Below are 24,602 nucleotides of genomic sequence, written 5' to 3'. Positions count from 1 at the left end.
AACCCCGTCTCTACTAAAAATACAAAAAATTAGCCGGGCGCGGTGGCGGGCACCTGTAGTCCCAGCTACTCAGGAGGCTGAGGCAGGAGAATGGCGGGAACCTGGGAGGCGGAGCTTGCAGTGAGCCGAGATCGCGCCACTGCACTCCAGCCTGGGCAACAGCGTGAGACTCCATCTCAAAAAAAAAAAAAAAAAAACAAAAAACAAAAAACAAAAAACAAACAAACAAAAAAAAAAACAATGCTTTTTTCCCCACTGGAGGATCCCAGGAGAGGCATGGTCTCCCCTAAAGAAATGCTCAGCCTAACTGTGGGAGGCATGAGCCCTGCTCTTAGGAAGCTCCTGGGCAGACAGAGGATATGGACACACATACACACACACACACACCCCACACACACGCACCCACACACACCATGATTGCTATTGATAGGAGCTGGAACAAGGTATAGGCAAGATATAAGCATTGAACAGGAGGCCAGAACTAACCCCACCGCAGTAAGGGCATGGCCCAAAGGTGAAGATTAGCACGGAAGTTGCCCACCTCCCTGAGGCTTCCCTATCATCTAGTGCAGAGCTGTGCAGATAAAGGTCTAAACTAGCTTGCTGCTTGCTGGGCATCCTCACAGGATGCTGTGGTCCTTATAGGAGGCAATAGCTGTAAGGATCTTGCCTGCCTATTGCCTGAAGTCCTACTTTCTGGAAAAGAGAAAGGAGGGTGGGGAGTAGTTCAACATTTAGCTTTTACAACTTTCTTTGACTTCGGTGGTCAAGAGAGAGCTCAGATGTTTGCTTGGGGCTCTCATGTCCCTGCCCCTTAACACTTGTTATCACATTCAGCTTTGTTTCTTGGGCCACAAAGATTACTGAGCGTGTGTGTGTTCATGGGCACTTTACAAGTATCTCTGCATGGCTTGCCATCCAAGTGTACGTTTGCAGATATCCATGTGGGTGTGATCACGTGTGACAATTCCTGTTTTTGCCTAAGTTGTCCCTATGCATACATGAGTGTGCATAGTTGTGTGCACTCTGGATCCTCTTTTGCAAACACACTGAGCATTCATGTACCAGGTTTTAATGTCCAGCAGCATGACGACATCCACACTGCAGGCTGGACATTGAACTGAGCCTTGCCATTTCCCTGGCTTTACCCAGAGATGACACATGCACATGTACCCTAATGTCCCAAACTTTCTTCCTCCCTTGTCAGTCTGCCATGGGTTCCTGAAAATTATTGTATGCTACACCTAAGACTTTCCCAGAAGTGCTGAGAATACCTGCTCTTTTGTGTTTCCACTGGATGTCAGTTCACTTGTCCATTCATTCACTCCTGAAACAGCCACTGAGCTTCTTCCAGGCCAGGTGCTGTGTTAAGAACCAGAGATCCAGAAATGAGTAAGACATGGCTCCTATTTTTATGAAATACTATAGTCTGGGAGAAAAGCCTGGACACAACTAATCGTGTTCAAAGACAGACTCTGATAAGCCATGGGAGGACACAGAGGATACTAACGCCCCCTGAGGAACCTAGGAAGACTGCATGGAGTTAGCATTTGGCCAGGCCATGAAGGTTGGATAGAATTTTGACAAATAAACGAGCAGAACAGCATTCCAAGCAGAGAAATAGTGTGATCAGAGATCTAGAAATGACAAAGCCATGGAGCTTCTACTTGCATACCCTCCCTTACAACCCCAAGGGACACCTCAGGGTGTCCACTGAGCTTGTGCAATACTGTGGTCCTGCCCTTCAGCTGTGTTCTTATCAGTTTGTGCACACAGCCTTACTCATGTTGCATTCAACTAATTCCAAACAGGAGGAAACGAACTAAAGTGGGGCTCAAAGAACATGGGGCAGGGGGAACAGCTGCACCTGCAGTGGGAGAGACCGAGGGCAGTCCCATGGAAATCCAACCCGATCCATGAGGGCAGTTACAATCACAATGTTGAAAATCATTTCACGTATTGCATTTAACCATTTACCTAACAAACATTCATCTGATGCAATCTCTGCAGCTCTCAGGGAAAAGGGGAAAAAAAGAAGAATCTCATATTTGTTCATGATGACTTGGTTTAGTGTTCTTTCAAGTATGTTCCTAGGAATAATAAATAATCCAGAGAGATTCTGAGAGCAAATAAGAGTTAATGGGATCAAATATATTTAGGAAACATGTCAACAAAGCAAACAGGTTTCGGTACTACCACACTTATCAGGGCCTCTAAAATCATCATATGTGCTGTGAGGCTTCATGGGTGAGATGTGGCCGGCAATACTTCCCAAAGGTATTTGAACTGTAAATCACATATGTTTCATAGGACTGGTAGGGTTGATTAAAATGTTCCTGGGGAAACCTGAGACTGGGGAGAGGAGTTCCAAGGCGTTCTCTGTGATAATGGAAAACAAAAGAAAGAGGATTTGCAAACTCCTGGGCTGATAGTGTGGCAAGAAGCATCATCTTTCTCCATCCAGGAAGACTTCCTGGAGGATGTGTGACCTCAGGAGACACCTAATGGAAGAAAGAGCAAACTGAAGGGACTGAAGCTTAATTTGTATCACATGAAAGCAAACATGAACTTGGGTGAGAATAACCACTCCATAAAATGCTATGGCGTTAAGTATCTGTTGGAATGGGCTTGTTTTGCATGCTTTAAGGGAAGGATGAGGAGGAAGGAAGAGGCTTAGATCTTGCCTGCTCTCAAGTAGTACCCAGTCTGATTAAAAAAAAAAAAAAAAAAAGCATAGCCCCTGCCTTCTGGGAGCTCCTAGCCCAATGGAGGGCTATAGGAAAAATGGTTTCCAAGACCCTGTGTGTCAGGCAACAAAAGACAGTGATACCTGAGAGATGGGAAACAAACGAAGCAAGCCTTACAATGCCGTTTGCTGTCTTGGGAGAGGAATGTGCAGGGAAGAGATACCAAAGCAGAGCCCAGCAGATTTTGTAAGTGAGGAGGAGCTGGGAGTCTGGGGAGGTTGAAGCAGCGCAGCACACAGAGCAGAGTACCCAAGACGAGAGAGTCACACAGAGGGAGAACCCCAGAAATCTGCAGAGCCTTCTCTGCAAGTACTGAGCAGAGCACTGACCAGCATATGTGCAAGAAAAGAACCATCCAGAAGGATAAAAGACGAGTATCCAGAGCTCACACAGGGCTGGGACTACTTTCCAGCCCCACCAGTCAGCCTAGAAAAATTCATTATCTACCGAGCATTGGGGAGAGCACTCAGGAGGATCTTGCTTCAGCAGTGGAAAAGAATTAGCTCCAGGCTAAATACTGTTTTCATCCCACCTAACAAATCTTGAAGACCTGAAATATAAAACTGTTTCAAGGCCAGGCGCGTAATCCCAGCCCTTTGTAGGGGCGAGGCAGGCAGATCACGAGGTCATGAAATCCAGACCATCCTGGCTAACACGGTGAAACCCCATCCCTACTAAAAATACAAAAAATTAGCCGGGCGTGGTGGCAAGTGCCTGTAGTCCCAGCTACTTGGGAGGCTGAGGCAGGAGAATGGCGTGAACCTGGGAGGCGGAGCTTGCAATGAGCCGAGACTGCGCCATTGCACTCCAGCCTGGGCACAGAGCGAGACTCCATCTCGAAACAAAAACAAAAACAAAACAAAAAATAACAACCAAAAACCTGGTTCAAGTTGTTTAATTGCCCCAGAACAAAATTCCAATTTTAGAATATTTATAGGAATACAAAAAATATCCAGGCCAGGTGTGGTGGCTCATGCCTGTAATCCCAACACTTTGGAAGGCTGAGGCAGGCGGATCACTTGAAGTCAGGAGTTCCAGATCAGCCTAGCCAACATGGTGAAACCCCATCTCTACTAAAAATACAAAAATTAGCCTGTCATGGTGGCGTGTGCCTGTGGTCCCAGCTACTTGGGAGGCTGAGGCACGAGAATTGTTTGAACCCAGGAGGCGGAGCTTGCATTGAGCTGAGATTGCACCACTGTACTCCAGCCTGGGTGACAGAGTGAGATTCTGTTTAAAAAAAAAAAAAAAAAAAAAAAATCCAGCATCCAAAAAGTAAAATTCACAATGTCTAGTATTCAACGAAAAACTTACCAGGAGGGCAAAGAAACTGGAAAATACAATCCATAATGAGGAGGAAAATTAATCTTTGAAACAGACCCAGAACCTACAAGTAGGGTGACCAAACATCCTGGTTTGCTCAGGACTATCCCAATTTTAGCAGTGAAAGTTGTACATCCTTGGAAACCCTTCAGTCCCAGGAAAACCGAGCTCACTGGTCACCTTACCTGCAACTAATATCACACTTAATGGTGAAAACTGAATGCCTTCCTCTGAAGATCAAGAGCCCATCAGAATGTCTGCTGTCACCACTTCTGTTAACATTTTACTAGAGACTTCAGCCATTGCATAAGTAAAGAAGGAAAAGAAACACAGATTAGAAAGAAGTTAAACAGTGTTTATTCTCAGATTATACAATCATCAATGAAGAAAATCTGATTGACTCTACAAATAAGACACGAGAGCTAATAAGTGAGTGTAGCAAGATTGCAAGATTCAGGTGGGTATATACAAATCAACTGTATTTGTATATGCTAACAATGAATTGAAATTAAAATAATGGTACTATATTAGTCCATTCTCACACTGCTGATAAAGACATACCTGAGACTGGGTAATTTATAAAGAAAAAGAGGTTTAATGGATTCATAGTTCCACATGGCTCGAGAGGCCCACAATCATGGTGGAAGGTGAAAGGCACGTCTTACATGGCAGCAGGCAAGAAAGAGAATGAGAACCAAGCTAAAGGGATTTCCCCTTATAAAACCATCAGATCTCGTGAAACTTATTCACTGTCACGAGAACAGTTTGGGGGAAACCACCCCCAGGATTCAATTATCTCCCACCAGGTCCCTCCCACTACACATGGGAATTATGGGAGCTACAATTCAAGATTAGATTTGGGTGGGACACAGCCAAACCCTATCAGGTACCCTTTTTAAGCACATAAAAAATATGAAATAGGGTTGGAAGGCAGAGGTGGGAGGATTGCTTGAGGCCAGAAGTTCAAGGCCGAAGTGAGCTATGATTGCACCACTGCACTCCAGCCTGAATGATAAGCTGGAGACCTTGTTTCTAAAATAAATAAATTAATTAAATAAATAAAAGTTTTTTTTTTTAAAAAGGGATAAATCTGATAATAGATGTGAAAGACCTGTACACTGAAAACTATAAAATATTGCTGAGATAAATTTTAAAAGATGTGAATAAATGGAGAGACATATCTTGTTTACAGTTTACATTAAGTCAGTGTAATATTGACAAAAAAGACCAATGGAACAAAAATTAGAATCCAGAAACAGACCTGCACGTAAATGTGTGTAGTGGATTGACTTGTGTCCCACCCAAAAAAATGTGTTCACTGGGACTTGTGAATATGACCTTATTTGGAAAAAGGATCTTTGCAGATGTAATTAAGGATCTCAAGATGAGATTATCCTGCATTTTGAATATGCCCTAAATCCAGTGACAGGTATCCTTATAAGAGGGCCACACTGAGAGCCATTGGGCTAGAAGGCCTTATAAAAATGGAGGCGCTGGGTGCGGTGGCTCACGCCTGTAATCCCAGCACTTTGGGAGGCCGAGGCGGGCAGATCACGAGGTCAGGAGACTGAGACCATCCTGGCTAACACAGTGAAACCCTGTCTCTACTGAAAAATACAAAAAATTAGCCGGGCGTGGTGGCGGGTGCCTGTAGTCCCAGCTACTCGAAAGGCTGAGGCAGGAGAATGGCGTGAACCTGGGAGGCGGAGCTTGCAGTGAGCCGAGATCCGGCCACTGCACTGCAGCCTGGGCGACAGAGCGAGACTCCGTCTCAAAAAAAAAAAAAAAAAAAAAAAAAAATGGAGGCTACCACAAGCAAAGGAATGTCTGGAGCCACCAGAAGCTGGAAGAGGACAGGAAGGGTTCTCCCCTAGATCCTCCAGAGGGAGGGTGGCCCTGTGACACATTGATTTCAGATGTCTGGCCTCCAGAACGGAGAGAGAATAAATTTCTGTTGTTTTAAGCCACGAAGTTTGTGGTAATTTGCTATGCAACCCTAGGAAACAAATACAATACATAACTCATTTTGACAAACGTGCAAAGGCAATTCCATAAAGAAAAAAGTATGGCCGGGCGCGGTGGCTCAAGCCTGTAATCCCAGCACTTTGGGAGGCCAAGACGGGCGGATCACAAGGTCAGGAGATCGAGACCATTCTGGCCAACACGGTGAAACCCCGTCTCTACTAAAAAATACAAAAATAGCCGGGCGTGGTGGCGGCACCTGTAGTCCCAGCTACTCGGGAGGCTGAGGCCGGAGAAGGGCGTGAACCCGGGAGGCGGAGCTTGCGGTGAGCCAAGATCCAGCCACTGCACTCCAGCCTGGGCAACAGAGCCAGACTCCGTCTCAAAAAAAAAAAAAAAAAGAAAAAAGTATTTTCAACAAATGATGATCAACAATTGGATATGCAAATTCAAATAAATAAACTTTTTTTTTTTTTTTTTTTTTTTGAGACGGAGTCTGGCTCTGTCGCCCAGGCTGGAGTGCAGTGGCCAGATCTCAGCTCACTGCAAGCTCCGCCTCCCGGGTTTACGCCATTCTCCTGCCTCAGCCTCCGGAGTAGCTGGGACTACAGGCACCCGCCACCTCGCCCGGCTAGTTTTTTATATTTTTTAGTAGAGACGGGGTTTCACCGGATTAGCCAGGATGGTCTCGATCTCCTGACCTTGTGATCCACCCGTCTCGGCCTCCCAAAGTGCTGGGATTACAGGCTTGAGCCACCGCGCCCGGCCTAATAAACTTTTATTCATACCTTTTACCATATATAGTAGGCACCCTCCTTATCTGAAGGGGATACATTCCAAAACCCCTAGTGGATGCCTTAGTAGGGATAGTACTGGGCCCTATACTGTATAGACCTGTTTTTTCCTATGCATACATACCGCATAGCGTGAATACACTGGACAAAGGGCTGATTCATAACTCTAGTGAGTTGGAGCAGGACAGTGTGCACATTAAAACTCATGAATTGTTCATTTCTGGGATTTACCATTTAATACTTTCAGACCATGAGTAACTGAAACTGTGGAAAGTAAGACTTCAGATAAGACTACTACATAAAAATTAACTCAAAATTGATCAATGTAAAACCAAAGCTGTAACATTTCTGGAGGAGCTCATAAGAAAAAACTTTTGTGCCCTTCTGTTAAGCAAAGATTTCTTACGCATGACACCAAAATATGATCCATAAAATTTTAAAATAGATAAATTGAACTTTTAAAAATAAAACTTCTGTTTTTCATAAGACACTGGTAAGAGAATGAAAAGACAAATCTCAGACTGCAAGATATATATCTAATAAGGAACTTGTATTTCAGTTATATTTTTTAAAGCTCTCAAAATTCAATGATAAACAACCCAATTTTTAAAATAGGCAAAAGATTTAAATAGACTTTTCACCAAAAAAGATATACAGATGACAAATAAGATGCTCAAAATTATTTGCTGTTAAGGAAATATAAATCAAAACCACAATGACTTATTACTAAACACCTAGCAGAATGTCTAAAATTAAAGACTTTCAGTACCAAATACTAGCTAGGGTATAGAGCAACCTGACTCTTGTGCACTGCTGGTGGGACTGTAAAATGGTATAACCACTTTGGAAAAGGGTGAGATAGTTTCTTAAATAAATATGCACCTAACATGTGATCCAACATTTCCACTCTTAGGTACTTACCCAAGAGAAATAAAAGCATATGTCCATACAAAGACTTGTACACAAATGTTCATAGCAGCTTTATCTGTGATGTCCCCTGTATTAGTCTGTTCTCACACTGCCATAAAGAACTGCCTGAGACTGGGCAATTGAAAAAGGAAAGAGGTTTAATTGATTCACAGTTTCACATGGCTGAGAAGACCTCAGGAAACTTACAATCTTGGTGGAAGGTGAAGCAAACACGTCTTTCTTCACATGATGGCAGGAAGGAGAAGTGCAGAGCAAAGACAGGAAAAGCCCCTTATAAAATTATCAGATCTCGTGAGAACTCACTCATTATCATGAGAACAGCATGGGGGAACTGCCCCCATGATCTAGTCACCTCCCATGAGGTCCTTCCCCCAACATGTGGAGATTACAATTTGGATTACAGGCCGGGCGCGGTGGCTCAAGCCTGTAATCCCAGCACTTTGGGAGGCCGAGACGGGCGGATCATGAGGTCAGGAGATCGAGACCATCCTGGCTAATACGGTGAAACCCCGTCTCTACTAAAAAATACAAAAAACTAGCCGGGCGAAGTGGCGGGTGCCTGTAGTCCCAGCTACTCGGGAGGCTGAGGCAGGAGAATGGCGTGAACCCGAGAGGAGGAGCTTGCAGTGAGCTGAGATCCGGCCACTGCACTCCAGCCTGGGTGACAGAGCAAGACTCCGTCTCAAAAAAAAAATAAAAATAAAAATAAAAAAATAAAAATAAAAAATACAATTTGGATTACAATTCAAGATGAGATTTGGGTGGGGACACAGAGCCAGACCATATCATCCCCACACTGGAAAAAACCCAACGTCCATCAGCAGTTAAATGTATAAATCAATCACGATATATTAATACAAAGGAATACTACTCAGCTATTAAAGGAATGAACTATTGATATGTGCAACAACAGATGGATCTCAAAATAATTATGCTAAGTGAAAAAACATGGACTAAAAAAAGTACATAATGTGCTGTTCTATATATATAAGATTCTATAAAAGAAAATCAGTCTATAATTTAAAAGCAGATCAATGGTTACTTGAGAGTGGGGGGAAGGGACTGGGGTACGGAGGGGGTGGAAAGGATTACAAGAGGCTGGAGGGGACATTCAGGGAAAATGTATATGCTCACTATCTGGTAGTGATGGTTTTACGGGTATATACATATGTCAAAACTTATCAAAGTGTATACTTTGAATATGTCATTTATTATATGTCAGTTATAATCTCAGTAAAGCTATAAACCAAAAGATAAAAGCTGATGTTGGCCAGGCACAGTGGCTCAGGCCTGTAATCTAAGCACTTTGGGATGCCAAGGGGGGCGGATCATCTGAGGTCAGGAGTTCAAGACCAGCCTGGCCAACATGATGAAACCCCATCTCTACTAAAAATACAAAAATTAGCCGGGCATGGTGGTATGTGCCTGTTATCCCAGCTATTCAGGAGGCTGAGGCAGAAGAATCACTTGAACCTGGGAGGCAGAGGTTGCAGTGAGCTGTGATCACACCACTGCACTCCAGCCTGGGCAACAGAGCAAGACTCTGTCTCAAAAAAAGAAAAAAAAAGAAAAACCAATGTCTCCAGTGTTCCCAGCATGAGTGCTGTGGCCACCACATTAGGATGGAGGCAGAGGGAGGGGATGAGGCACTGAAGGACTTGGGAGGTCTTTCTGCTGGTGGCAGCGTGCCAGCCCACTCGCTTGCACATATACACCTGCAGGACTGGATCACAGGCAGCGCCTCCCACCCCTCACCCCTCTCAGCCCCAGGCTCTGTCAATCCCTTCACCTCAGGAGAATGTCCTGGGCTTGCCTAAGGGTTGGCTGGAGGAGGAAATTAGGGGGAAATTAGGTCATTAGAGTCCTCAGAGTAAGATCCCAAGAGAGTTATTGCAAATAAAACATTTGGTTCAACAGATGCTGTAAAGCCCCTTGGAGTAATCTCCTTTCTTTGCTCCATTTGCTTTTGCTGTCTATCTACAGCTGGATCTTTCCTTAGAATGGGGACTCTGCTCAGTTGCCCCCTCCCAGTCATGCGGCGAGTACTGGGAGGAGGGGAGAGTCCAGACCTCTGGCTGGTATGGTGGGATTCCAGCGGAACTGGGGTCTACATCTCCCAGATTTTAAAAGGTGCGATTTTTTTCCTTTCTCTTAGTTTTTGATTTTTTGTTGCTTTTTTTGAGACAGGGTCTTGCTCTGTCGCCCAGGCTAGGAGTGCAATGGCACAATCATTGCTCACTACAGCCTCGAACTCCTGGGCTCAAGTGATCCTCCCACCTCAGCCTCCAGAGTAGCTGGGACCACAGGTGCACCACCACCATACCTGGCTATTTTATTCCTTTTAATGAAATTTGTAATTAAATGTAATTACATTTTATAGTTTCATGAGACTTTTTATGAATATATATTTTTAAATGGTTTGCACAACAACGTGAATGCACTTAACACTACTGGACTGTACACTTTAAAATGGTTAAGATAGGCCGGGTGCGGTGGCTCATGCCTGTAATCCCAGCGCTTTGGGAGGCCAAGGCAGCCAGATCGCCTGAGGTCAGGAGTTCGAGACCAGCCTGACCAACATGGAGAAACCCTGTCTCTACCAAAAATGCAAAATTAGCTGGGTGTGGTGGTGCCTGCTTACTGTAATCCCAGCTACTCAGGAAGCTGAGGCAGGAGAATCACTTGAACCTAATAGGTGGAGGTTGCAGTGAGCCAAGATTGTGCCATTGCACTCCAGCCTGGGCAACAAGAGGAGTTGACCAGCCTGGACAACATTGTGAAACCCCATCTCTACCAAAAATGCAAAGAAAAAAAAATAGCTAGATGTGGTGGTGTGCATCTGTAGTCCCAGCTACCAGGGAGGCTGAGGTGGGAGGATTGCTTGAACCCAGGAGGTGGAGGTTGCAGTGAGCCAATATTCCATCACTGCATTCCATCCTGGGTGACAAAGTAAGACCCTGTCTGAAAGAAAGAAAGAAAGAAAGAAAGAAAGAAAGAAAGAAAGAAAGAAAGAAAGAAAGAAAGAAAGAAAGAGAAGGGCCGGGCGCGGTGGCTCACGCCTGTAATCCCAGCACTTTGGGAGGCCGAGGCGGGCGGATCACGAGGTCAGGAGATCGAGACCATCCTGGCTAACACTGTGAAACCCCGTCTCTACTTAAAAAAAAAAAAAAAAATGTACAAAAAAAACACAGCCGGGCGTGGTGGCAGGCGCCTGTAGTCCCAGCTACTCAGGAGGCGGGGAGGCAGGAGAATGGCGTGAACCTGGGAGGCAGAGCTTGCAGTGAGCCAAGATCGCGCCACTGCACTCCAGCCTGGGCGACAGAGCCAGACTCTGTCTCAAAAAAAAAAAAAAAAGAAAAAAAAAAAGAAAGAAAGAGAAGGAAGGAAGGAAGGAAGGAAGGAAGGAAGGAAGGAAGGAAGGAAGGAAAAGAAAAAGAAAGAAAGAAAGAAAGAAAGAAAGAAAGAAAGAAAGAAAGAAAGAAAGAAAGAAAAAAAAGAAAAAAAGAAAGAAATGTTTTCTGCACTAAACCTAGTGTGTGTCTAGTACATGTCAAAAATGAGGTCAGCCTCACTCTTGCCTGGTTAAAGACTCAGGAACATCTGCCTTCTCTTTATAAATGATCACAAACTCAAAATTATTAGAGTCTACATAATTAGGAAAACTCAGCAGTTCTCCTGGGATCCAGATGTTCAAATAAGCATTGATGAACTCCTCTGTCTTGCAGGGTTGATTCCCAAGGACTCAGAACAGACTTCCCTCTTACAACTCCACCCCATCCCCTTCCTCAGAAAAGTTCATCATCTAATACACCTGCTTCCTGCCCTTCTCAACATGAAACATAATCGCGGACACAAGAGCAACTAGATGGCCAGGCACCAAGGAAATTGATTCCCTGAGCCAGTCCTCACCACAACCCTAGGAGGTAGATATTCTGATTATTCCCATTTTACAGATGACAAAGTAGAGGCAAAAAGAAATGAGGTGGCCGGGCACACTGACTCATGCCTGTAATCCCAGCACTTTGGGAGGATAAGGTGGGTGGATCGATCACTTGGGGCCAGGAGTTCACCAGCCTGGACAACATGGTGAAACCTCGTCTCTGCTAAAAATACAAAAATTAGCCAGGTGTGGTGGTACACACCAGTAGTCCTCACTACTCGGGAGGCTGAGGTAAGAGAATCACTTTGAGCCTAGGAGGCAGAGGTTGCAGTGAGCTGTGACCACACCACTGCACTCCAGCCTGGGTGACAGAGCAAGACCCTCTCTCAAAAAAAAAAAAAAAAAAAAAGAGGTGAGGGTACAGAGTTTCAGGGTTTTTAAAATGTTTTAATTGTGGGAAAATGCACAGTATAAAATTTACCACCTTGTGTGTGTGTGTGTATATATATATATTTTTGTTTGTTTGTTTGTTTTTGAGATGGAGTCTTGCTCTGTTGCCCAGGCTAGAGTGCAGTGGTGCCCCATCGTACTAGGGGATAATATTCTCCCCAGAATCACACTGTGTCTGCTTTTGAGATAAGAGTAGACCTACTTTAAAAAGAAAAAAAAAAAAATAAGGACCAGGCACGGTGGCTCATGCCTATAATCCCAGCACTTTGGGAGGCTGAGGCGGGTGGATCACCTGAGGTCAGGAGTCCAAGATCAGCCTGGCCAACATGGTGAAACTCTGTCTCTACTAAAAATACAAAAATTAGCCAGGCGTGGTGGCAGGCTCCTGTAATCTCAGCTACTCAGGAGCCTGATTCGAGAGAATCACTTGAACCCAGGAGGTGGAGGTTGCAGTGAGCCGAGATTGAGTCATTGCACTCCAGCCTGGAGGACAAGAGAGAGACTTTGCTCAAAAAAAAAAAAAAAAGAAAGAAAGTCTTTTTAATAAATGAGTTTAGGTGGCTTTCAAGAATTCAGGCAACAAAAGAAACATAAATAATAAAACAGAAATCAGGATAACCAGAGAAAATTGATATCTGAATGTGAGGTCAAAGGGGATAGACAACTTTTTCCCTCTGGTTTGACTGTGGCCTGGCATATCTTTTGCTGGGGTGTTAGCTCTTTCACCCCATTTTGTGAGCCCCAATGAGGAAGGCAGGGGAGCACATGGGGACATGTACTGGAGCCTTCGCTGGTTGTGTGTGCAGCGGTGGAGAGGGAGTGGGGTAGGGGAAGGGATTAGAGCCCCCTGCAGAGGGAAACCTAAGTCAAGAGCAGGTTGTACACACAGGCCCAGGGCCTGTCAGCCTCAAGTAAGGCCACTGCATCCCAACCTGCCAGGACCTCATCCCAGCAGTCAAGGGCCTTGCTGTGGTTTGCCTGTGTCCCTTACAAAGTGAAAGCATGTGTTGGAGAGTTAATCTCCAAGGTAACAGTGTTGGGAGGTGGAGCCTAGTGGCAGGCGTTTAGGTCATGAGGGCTCCACCCTCATGAATGGATTTATGCCAATTAAAAAAGAGCTTGAGGCTGTGAGTTTGATTTCCTGCTCTCTCTCCCACAAGTGCACCCTTGCCCTTCCATTTTCTGCCATGGGATGATGCAGCAAGCAGGCCCTCGCCAGATGCAGGCCCCTTGACCTTGTGTTAGAGGAAGTGGTCCCAATCCAGACCCCAGGATAGTGTTCTTGGATCTCGAGCAAGAAAGAATTCAGGGCGAGTCCACAGTGCAAAGTGAAAGTAAGTCTATTAAGAAAGTAAAGGAATAAAAGAATGGCTACTCCACAGACAGAGCAGCCGTGAGGGCCGCTGGTTGCCTATTTTTATGGTTATTTCTTTATGATATGCTAAAGAAGTGGGGAATTTTTCATGCCTCCCCTTTTCAGACCATACAGGGTAACTTCCTGATGCTGCCATGGCATTTGTAAACTGTCGTGGTGCTGGTGGGAGTGCAACAGTGAGGACAACCAGAGGTCACTCTCGTCACCATCTTGGTTTTGGTAGGGTTTGGCCGGCTCTTTTACTGCAGCCTGCCTTATCAGCAAGGTCTTTATAACCTGTATCTTATGCTGACCTCCTATCTCATCCTGTGACTTAGAATGCCTTAACTATCTGGGAAGGCAGCCCAGTAAGTTTCAGCCTCATTTTACCCAGCTCCTATTCAAGATGGAGTTGTTCTGGTTCACATGCCCCTGACATTGACCCCCTCCCTTTTATAAGAGATCCCTTAATCCTAAGGGTTGCAGAGGGGCAAAGATCCATCTTCTGCCACTTCTTCAGGTTGAATAGGGGCGATGAATAGATTAACTTTCCTAGTAAGCAATTTTAATTGTGTACTAGGTGCAGGGTCTAGCCTAGGACACACCAGGCCGAAGTGCAGATAAGGGCTTACTCTCCAGCATAGCTAAGAGAGTTAACCTATTCAGGCTAACTCCACATGTCCCCAGGCCTCACCTTACTGAAGCAGGCAAGTTGTACAGTAAGAGTCATGGTGGCATTTTATGAAGCATTTAGGAGGCCAAACAACCTTTGAATTGCACAGCATTTCTTACATAAATTCCCCTCCACGAATCCGTTCATGACTTACACAGACCATCTGAGACATTCTCGGACTTTCTGACTTGCCCTCCTTTTAAACAACCATTCGTTTTACTTTAGGACAAGAACTTACCACACAAGATCCTTTCTTATATAAAATCTCTTTCTTTATAATCTTCATTGTATAATTAGGGGGCATGGCTAATTCCACATGTCCCAGGTCTTATCTAGAAACTAATGGCTTTCAGGTAGGTAAATTGAACAATTTTTAAAAGTTAAAGAAGCAGTTTAGGCCAGGCTTGGTGGCTCATGCCTGTAATCCCAGCACTTTGGGAGGCTGAGGCGAGTGGATCACGAGGTCAAGAGATCGAGACCATCCTGGCCAACGTGGTGAAGCCCCGTCTCTACTAAAAATACAAAAATTAGCTGGGCATGGTGGTGCATGCCTATAGACCCAGCTACTTGGGAGACTGAGGCAGGAGGATCACTTGAACCCAGGAGGCAGAGGTTGCAGTAAGCCAAGATCACACTACTGCACTCCAGCCTAGTGACAGAGCAAGACTCCGTCACAAAAAAACAAACAAACAAACAAAAAGGAGTTTATGACCTTAAAGTATTTAGCAGCTTAATATCTAACCTGCATAATTTAGACTAAATGTCTTTATCAATAATTTTTGTTGTTGTTGTTGTTGAGATGGTCTTGCTCTATCACCCAGGCTAGAGTGTAATGGTGCAATCTTGGCTCACTGCAACCTCTGCCTCCTGGGCTCAAGCGATTCTCATGCCTCAGCCTCCCGAATAGCTGGGATTATAGGTGCACGCCACCACACCTGGCTAATTTTTGTATTTTTAGTAGAGACAGGGTTTTGCCATATCAGCCAGGTTGGTCTTGAACTCCTGACCTCAAGTGATCTGCCCGCCCTGGCCTCCTAAAGTGCTGGGATTACAGGCACGAGGCACCATGCCTCGCTTATCAATAATTTTTAAAGCCGTTTTTATTTCCCAAAGATTACTAAAGCTACATGAACTAAAAGGTATTACAGTTTTTATTTTGCTTTTAAAATATTTTATTTAAGTGCTTATTTTTGTTTAAGCCAATTAATTAGAGCTCTTTTATATAAGCATTACACACAACACATATATAGCTACACAGAAAGGCAGAAGATTACTATGGTAGTTGTAAGATTTCTCATTTGCCAGTTGTTGTTTCTTAATTGGATTATGGGCTTTACGGTGGAGCTCTTGGAAAAATAGGGCCAGGAAAGGTGTCTCTGATGCTTCCTGCTTTTCCCAAGGAGTCCAGGCTGTTAGAGCTTGAGTATTCGCTTTTAATTAAACTGATTTTAACCATAGCACTGTTTAATAAAGTACTTTTAGAATTTCTTATGCCAAACTGCTGATATTTCTGGCTTTTGAATTTTACCAAAGGTAACCTCCCAGGTGCTTAGAGAAAGGAAAATTTAGGACGATCTGTGGAGGAGAAGAGAATAGACAAGGTCACGAAGATATTAAACCAGAAACAACTCACTTTCTAGGTTGGGAATGGAATCCAGATCGCCACTGGAAAGAGCAAAACCTCACTACTGAGCTACAGCACAGGGCAGTGTCTAGGGACTTTCCCAGAAGGAGTCTAGAGTTATTAACTTTGAGCTTGCAAAGGCTTTTAACTATCTCACATGATTTTTAGAGCTAACTATGATGTGAACCCTAAAATTCCTGTTCCCCAGAAGGCAGAGACCAAGAGAAAGTACAGCCACATGGTTAAAATGTTAAGCTCCCAAGGACATAAAACAAGGTGGAGACTTCATCCCATTTTTTTGGTGGTTTCAGGGACCTGCAGCCAAGTTTGTTACTGACCAGCTTGCAGGTCATCTTGAAAAGTGGGCTTACAGGTGTTCTAAGCCCGTGTTTTATCCTGAAGTACCCTTCAACACAGAAAAACGAATGCATAGCACAAAATACACCAGCTTAAAACTAGCCTTAGAATTCTTTTTCACATTAATCAAAACTTTACAGAGGAGATAAGCACTGATTTATTTTATTTCATTTTTTTTTAACCATTCATTCAACCGTTTGCATACAGAGAGAGAAGCCAGAAATCTGACTGGTAAGAAATTCTTACCCTTTTGTCAGCATACCAGGTTTCTGGGTTCCCTTTCTCTGAGTGGCCCTAGTGATCCGCCTTGTGGCACCATCGCCCTGGGGGCCAAGCTGCCAATATCAAACTGGCAAAGTTTAAATTTGCCCCTAGATAGACCCCGTCATCTTTAATCCAGCCTCTGACTTGGAGTTTCAACACGTGGTCACTGGGCAAGATGGTTGCCCTGAGTAACAGGAAAGATAGGAAAGGAAAAGTAGAGAAGGAAAGTATTGGTTGTGGCAGGGTGGGGAAGGTGAAGAGCTTAGGGAGGCCAGAGAAAGACCCACTCATTGCAGCCAACAATGAAAAGTTCAGCAGAGCAGAACTGAAGGAGACAGAGACACAAAAAACCCTCCAAAAAATCAATGAATCCAGGAGCTGGTTTTTTGAAAAGATCAACAAAATTGAGAGACCGCTAGCAAGACTAACAAAGAAGAAAAGAGAGAAGAATCAAATAGATGTAATAAAAAATGATAAAGGGGATATCACCACCGACCCCAGAGAAATACAAACTACTATCAGAGAATACCATAAACACCTCTACGCAAATAAACTAGAAAACCTAGAAGAAATGGATAATTTCCCGGACACTTACACTCTCCCAAGACTAAACCAGGAAGAAGTTGAATCCCTGAATAGACCAATAGCAGGCTCTGAAATTGAGGCAGTAATTAATAGCCTACCAACCAAAAAAAGTCCAGGACCGGATGGATTCACAGCCGAATTCTACCAGAGGTACAAGGAGGAGCTGGTACCATTCCTTTTGAAACTATTCCAATCAATGGAAAAAGAGGGAATCCTCCCTAACTCATTTTACGAGGCCAACGTCATCCTGATACCAAAGCCTGACAGAGATACAACAAAAAAAGAGAATTATAGATGATTAGAGACTCTAACTCCCCTACATTGGGCCTCTAACCCAATCCCATTCTTTCCCCGGGTACCCCACCACTTACCTGAAGCTCTCCAATCAGTGCAGCAGTCTATTTCCTTTGGGTCGGGGGTCTCCTCAGTCCCTTTTGTGGCCCAAGAGAAAGATGTTATTGGACCCCAACACTTACCCCAGGTTAACCTTTGGGTCGGGGTTTCTGCAGTATAGTCGCTTCTGTGGTCGCCAGAAATATGTTACCAGAAGCGGGTCCCAATCCAGACCCCAAGAGAGGGTTCTTGGATCTCGTGCAAGAAGAATTCAGGGCGAGTCCGCAGTGCAAAGTGAAAGCAAGCTTATTAAGAAAGTAAAGGAGTAAAAAATGGCTACTCCATAAACAGAGCAGCCCCGAGGGCTGCTGGTTGACCATTTTTAGTTTATTTCTTAATGATATGCTAAACAAGGGGTGGATTATTCATGCCTCCCTTTTTTAGACTATATAGGGTAACTTCCTGATGTTGCCATGGTATTTGTAAATTGTCATGGCACTGGTGGGAGTGTAGCAGTGAGAACAACCAGAGGTCACTCTCGTTGCCATTTTGGTTTTGGTGGGTTTCGGCCGGCTCCTTTACTGCAGCCTGTTTTATCAGCAAGGTCTCTTTATGACCTGTATTTTGTACTGACCTTCTATCTCATCCTAGGACTTAGAATGCCTTAACTGTCTGGGAATGCAGCCCAGTAGGTTTCAGCCTCATTTTACCCAGCTCCTATTCAAGATGGAGTTGTTCTAGTTCACATGCCTCTGACACTTGGACTTCCCAGCCTGCAGAACTGTAAGATCTCTGTTCTTTATAAAGTACCCAGTCTCAAGTATTCTGTTATAGCAGCACAACACAGACTAAGACAGTCCCCAAACTGGTCTGTGTCTCCTCCTTTGGGACAGGATGAACCTGGTACTTTGTCCCAACAACTTGACAACCTCCCAGGGAATTCTTGGAAGGTGCTGAGGAAAACCCATTTCTGTCTCCTCTGACACAAGGCTGCCCTGGGGTCCCAAGTGGGGGAAGCAGGTGTGTCTGTGACTCAGTCGCACCGTGCAATGAGCCCTGGAAGTCTTTTTTTTTGACAGTCTCTCTCTATCACACAGGCTGGAGTGCAATAGTGCGATCTCAGCTCACTACAACTTCCACCTCCCAGGTTCAAGCAATTCTCCTGCCTCAGCCTCCCTCAGCTGGGATCACAGATGTGCACCACCACGCCCAGTTAATTTTTGTATTTTTAGCAGAGACAGGGTTTCACCGTGTTGCCCAGGCTGGTCTCAAACTTCTGTAATCGTGGGACCCGCCTGCCTCGGCCTCCCAAAGTCCTGGGATTACAGTTGTGAGCCACTGAGCCCTGCAGGCCCTGGAAGTCTTAAAGGCACAGGAGGATTCCTCCAGTATCACTCAGTTAAAACTTTCGTACAGGGGAGTGGGGCGGACAGAATGTGCGTGCTCTGGAAATCAGCTCAGTGCATTTGCAAGCCTCCCTTGGCCTTTCTGACCTGCCTGTGCAGCTGTCCCCTGCAGTGGCACAGCTGAGAGCTTTATTACAGCTTAGAGCAACCTCTTATTTGGGTAAACAAATAGCGATGCTTAAATAGACAAACTCATCAAGAAGTCAAAGAGGCAAGACACACTCGGCTCTTCTGGCACATGAATCCCTGGAGTGCTGAGGCTCTTCCATGGAAAACTCTGGGCACTCTGCCCTTCACACACACCTATTTAGCACGTCACCCTCCCGTGCCCTCTTCTCCCCACAAAGCCAACACCCTTGTTTACATCATGCATGAGGCACTGATTTTGCACTATCTGGTGTTGTGATGACAGTTTGCAAATGTAGCCTGATTGTGGGCTGCAGTTCCTGGAGCAAGTTGAGGCCCGGATTCCTGACAACTCTTGTCCTATAAGCCCTCGGGCTAAGGAGGTGCTGAGCCAGGAAGCATCTCTGGCCTCACCAGTTCTGCTTGGTGGGCAGAGAGCACAGGGCCAGGCAGGCAGCCAGCTCAAGAAAGGGCTACGGTTATACTGAGGTTTGCTTGATAACCTCCTAATGCTCCAATGTTTGCGCCAAGGAGGCCTGTTCTCCATAAGCACACAGGAGAATTATCATTCTAATAAAATAATAACTAGCTAATGTTTATGGAACTTGTACTAGGTCCCAGGCACTTGACATGCATTGCCTAATGTAATCTTTGCAATTTTAGAAGTCAGTACTAGAAGTTAGGTGCTATTTTTATCTCCTTATTAAAGATAAGAGAAATGGACCTGGAGCAGTAGCTCATGCCTATAATCCCAGCACTTTGGGAGGTCCAGGCGGGTGGATCATTTGAGGTCAGGAGTTGGAGACCAACTTGGCCAACAGGGCAAAACCCTGTATCTACTAAAAATACAAAAATCAGCTGGGCATGGTAGCGCGCCTGTGATCCCAGCTACTTGGGAGGCTGAAGCAGGAGAATTGCTGGAGTCCAGGGGGCAGAGGTTGCAGTGAGCTGAGATCATGCAACTACACTCCAGCCTGGGTGACTGGGCGACACAGCGAGACGGCATCTCAAAAAATAATAACAATAACAATAAGAGAACTAAGTCTCATTAAGTGGAAGGCCAGTTCTTAAAGCGAAGTCTGCTGGTCCCCAGAGCCATGTTTGTACCCTGTCCCAGGCTTCTCAACTTCCAGGAGCATCAACATCCTGCGTCAGTGGCCCCCAGAGGGCAAGGTGAAGCCGCCTGCTGGGCCCTCCCAGCTCCTGATTCACTAGGTCTGCATGGGGCCTGGATTCACCTTTCTCAAAAGCTCAGGCAGTACTGCTGGCCCGGCACCCACCCTTTGAGACCACTGCCCTGCACTACAGTTGGGGTCCCAAGCTTCCTGCAGAGACCACCTGGGGCTTTTACAACCCTCTAGTGTTATCACTCTTTGGTCTTTATCCAGGAAATCCACCCCCTAAAGTGTGTCATGCATCCCTGCCACTTCAGCCAGAGCGTCCCTCAGTCCTCCGCCAAAAACAGTGCTGCAGTGGGGACAGGCACAAACCAATGCACACATCTGTGCTCAAGATGCATGTTTTGCAGCTGGCAGAACACTTAACAGCACAACGAGGCTGTTCTACACCTGAGTGGTCTTTGTCCTCACGTGGAAGCACAGGCTTCACTAACAGGCCAGGGGGGGCAACATCAGGGTTAGCTGGGGGACGAAGACACCCAGCTAATTGCTCTTGCATCCACTTGCTGTCATGGGCAGCACTTACCACCATTGTCATTTTACACTGATGTCAGTATTGTTTAATCAGCGACCTTTCCTCCCACTGTAATGAAAATCCCGCAAGGACATGGCTCTTGTCTGTCTTGTTCCCGCTGTGTGCTCAGCAACTGGACCAGCAGCTGGCATACAGGTGTGGGCAAGAAAATGTGTTGGATGAACAAAAAAAAACAAATGCACAGGTGGACAAGGAAACATGAGTAAATGAATAAGCAAGTGCAGAGCCGGTCATAGGCAGATCGTGGAGTAGGGACCCATTGACTTGCTGGGAACAGCTGCAAAACTTGGCTGGACAGAGAAACAAGAAGGGGAAGTTGGGAAACTCAGCTTCCCCTCCTCCCTTCTGAAAGAGGCCCCCCTTTTCACAGGTGTGAAAGGTATAATGCTGTGCGTCTTGCCCACACAGTAATCTGGACAGAGGTGCATTCGTTTGCTAGGACTGCAGTAAAATGTAGCACAGAATGAGACATTTATATAACAGACCTTTAGTGTCTCACAGTCCAAGAGGCTGGAAGTCCAAGATGAAGGTATCAGCAGTGTGGGTTCCTTCTGCGGGCTGTGAGGAAAATCTGCTCCAGTCCTCTCCCCTAGCTTTTGGTGGCTTACAGGCAATCTTTGGAGTTCCTTGGCTTGGAGACAAACCATCTCAATCTGTCTTCATCTTCACATGGGTGTGTGTGTGTGTGTGTGTGTGTGTGTGTGTGTGTCTGTAGCCAAATTTCCCCTTTTTATAAGGACATCAGCCATATTGGATTGGGGCCTATCCTATTCCAATATGATCTCATTTTAACTAAATACATCTGCAAAGACCCTATTTCCAAATAAAAGTCATATTGAGAAGTACTGAGGGCTAGGATTCCAACATATCTTTTCTGAGGGACAAAATTCAACCCATAACAGAGGTGTAGTTAGTAGTTGTGCTTCCAGGCACAATTTACAAACACAGGTGTTTTTTCCTTAGTTTCTGGAGGCCTTCTGTTGAATGGCTTTTCGTCTGTTAGGAAGCTGTGTTGGAAGCAGTGGGAAGCTGTGACCTGTGAGGCCTGCTGAGAAGGTGTTCGGAGGCTCCTGTTCTCCATAGCTCTTTACCTTTAGGCTGTGTGAACAGGGACTATGTGTCCCAGGCAGCGCATTTACTGTGGGAATTTTTTTTTTTTTTGAGACAGAGTCTCGCTCTGTCACCCAGGCTGGAGTGCAGTGGCGCACACCAGGAACTTTTATGCAGCTCCAGCTGTTCCCTGGACAGGTAGATAAGGACTGAGGGCCTGAGGGGCGAGGTAAAGCCCCCTGGCTCGTGAGCCTTGCTCGCTGTACTCGTGGCAAGAGCAAAAGTGGCCAGAGGAATGGCTCCTCCTCGAATTTCGGACTTCCTTTTCTGGGCCTTTCCCACCGTTGGTACAAATTATAATCCCCTCCCCTCTGCCCGCCACTACCTCTTTCATTTGGCACAGGAAGAAAGGAAGTCATTTCTGGGAAATGGACCCAGTCGGGCCAGGTTGAGCTGCTGCCATCTGGTGCCTATCTTTCCTCATGCCCTAGGGGCCCTATTTCAGCCCCCTTTCACCACCTCCATCTCTTCCTCCCAAGACAATCACAGTGGGCAGTGTTTACACTTGCACAGGATTGGGGGGAGAAGAGGACACCTCTAATTTGCTCCTCTATTCTAATTTTCTTTCTCATTTAATTAGGCTAAAAAAAACCCCTCACTTTTAACACTCTTACCAACAGCTCCTAATGAAAGCGGCAGCCACTAATTACATAAATCATTTATTGGAGAGCTATTTTAGATTCCTCATTTAATGAATGCTGCAGAATTTAGCTGGTTTCCGATTCATCAGAATGGAGCTTGGCAAAGTCATGAAGATAGAGACCCCCCTCCCTGCACACTCTGTTTCGCTGGTGACTGTCCGCCTGTGACCTCTGCTCACTTCACTCTACCCTGCAGGCTCCCCTCCAACTGCCCCTCCAGACACCTCCTCCTCACTCACCTCTGTGGCTTCCACTGTCATTACCTGTTGGTGACCCCAGATCTCTAATGTCTCCTTCCCAGATCATCTATCCACTGCCTACAGGAATTTCCAGTTGGAAGGCTACAGGAATGACATCCTCCTCCCCAGACCTGCTCCTCCGTCCTCCTTATCGCACATGACATTATTCACTCGCCTGGTTGCTTGTCCAGCAACTGAAGCTCAGAGAGGTTAAAACCCTTGCCCAGAGGCACACAGCTAGTGAGTTACGGTAAAGCAGAGATTTGGACCCAAGTCTGACTGTTCTCAAAGCCCATGCTAGTACCAGCATGCTGTGCCACCTTACTGATGAGGTGAGCACGTGAGCTCCTTTCCACACCTCATGCTGTTCCAAGCACTGGCTCTATACGATGTAATTGAACTGACACACCCCAACTACCCATTTGTGATGTGCCAGGCTGTGTTCCAGGTGTTGGGATCCCAAGTTGCCTAAGATACAGTCTTGCTCTCTCAGACTCAGAGAGGAAAAAAAAAAAACAACCAACCATGGCCATTTAGTGTCTTCCATGCTTTGACAAAGGTAAGTACATGTGCCTGTGCTCAGGGAACACATGTAAGAGCACCACCTACCTCCTTCCTTGGGGATTAGGGAAAGATCCCCAGGAGGTGAGCCTTGAGTTGGGTTTTGAAGGTCAAGTAGGAGGAGCCGGAAAAAAAGGTCTTGGGTAGATGAGAAAAACACAGTTTCTTTACACTCACACAATATTTCTGACACCAGAGGTGTGGGTTATTTCCCGCAGTGACCAGTTCTCCAACACCAGCTGTGTGTCCTACAATTTAATTCTGACACTATCAAGCTGCAGTTCCTGTCAGATCCCACACGTTAAGGGCTCAGTCCCACCAGACTGCCCCCATTGCAGATGCCAATGGCAAGTCTGGGCCTCAGGTATTTCTGACCAAACAGCTATAAGTTAGCGGTTCCCATGGCCCCCTCCCTTGGGTTCAATAACGTGCTAGAATCGCCCACAGATTCAACGGCCCACAGATCTCAGAGAAACACTACTACACTTACCAGCTTATTATAAAGGACACAACTCAGGAACAGTCAGATGGGAGATGAATAGGGCAAAGTAGGGGTGGGGCAGGGGGTGGGGCTTCCATGTCCTCTCTGGGCACCCACCCTCCAGCACCTCCATGTGTTCTGCAGTCTAGGAGCTCATCAGATCTCACTGTTCAAGAGCTTTCACAGACCTCAAAATCCAGCACCCAACTCCCATTCCCAGAGGCTGAAGTGTGGGTGGGGTAGGTGAGGGTGGGGTTTGAAATAATATATATTGATGATGCTCCAGCAGTTTTAAGCAAAATCTTCAGCCATTTATGTCCAGAATTTTTGACAAACAAAACCAGACAAAACAACCAATCACACAAAACGAAACAAAAACCAACCAGCCAAATAACCAAACCAAACCAAACCAACCCTAGGCTTCATTGTTTGGGGATGCACTGAGTCACACTGAATCATGCCTGTGCCTGATGTTCTGGAAGAGTTCCGTTTCCTCTCAGGGTCATCAGTTATGTGATAAAGAAGTGTTAAATACTTGGTGATGATTTAAAATCCAATCTCAATTTGGTCCCACCTTGAGATCTGTTCATTCTTTTTTTTTTTTTTTTTTTTTTTGAGACAGAGTCTCGATCCATCTGCCAGGTTGGAGTGTCATGCCGTGGTGCAATCTTGGCTCACTGTAGCCTGGACCTCCTAGGCTCAAGAGGTCCTTCTTCCTCAGCTCCCCTGAGTAACTGGGACCAGAGGCATGTGCCACCCTGCCCAGTTAATTTTAAACTTTTTTGTAGAGACGGAGTCACATTATGTTGCCCAACTTGGTCTCAGACTCCTGGGGTCAAGCGATCCTCCTGCCTGGGCCTCCCAAACTGCTGAGGAGATCTGTTCTTACTTTCCTTCTTTCTTTTCTTTTCTTTTCTTTCTTTTTTTCTTATTGAGACAGGGTCTTGCTCTATCACCCAGACCGGAGTGCAACGATGCAATCTCGGCTCACTGCAATCTCTCCCTTCCAGGTTCAAGCAATTCTTCTGCCTCAACCTCCCGAGTAGCTG

This window comes from Macaca mulatta, chromosome 1 (assembly GCF_049350105.2).
Source record: "Macaca mulatta isolate MMU2019108-1 chromosome 1, T2T-MMU8v2.0, whole genome shotgun sequence".
NCBI lineage: Eukaryota > Metazoa > Chordata > Mammalia > Primates > Cercopithecidae > Macaca > Macaca mulatta.
Note: the sequence above shows the minus strand (reverse complement) of the source record.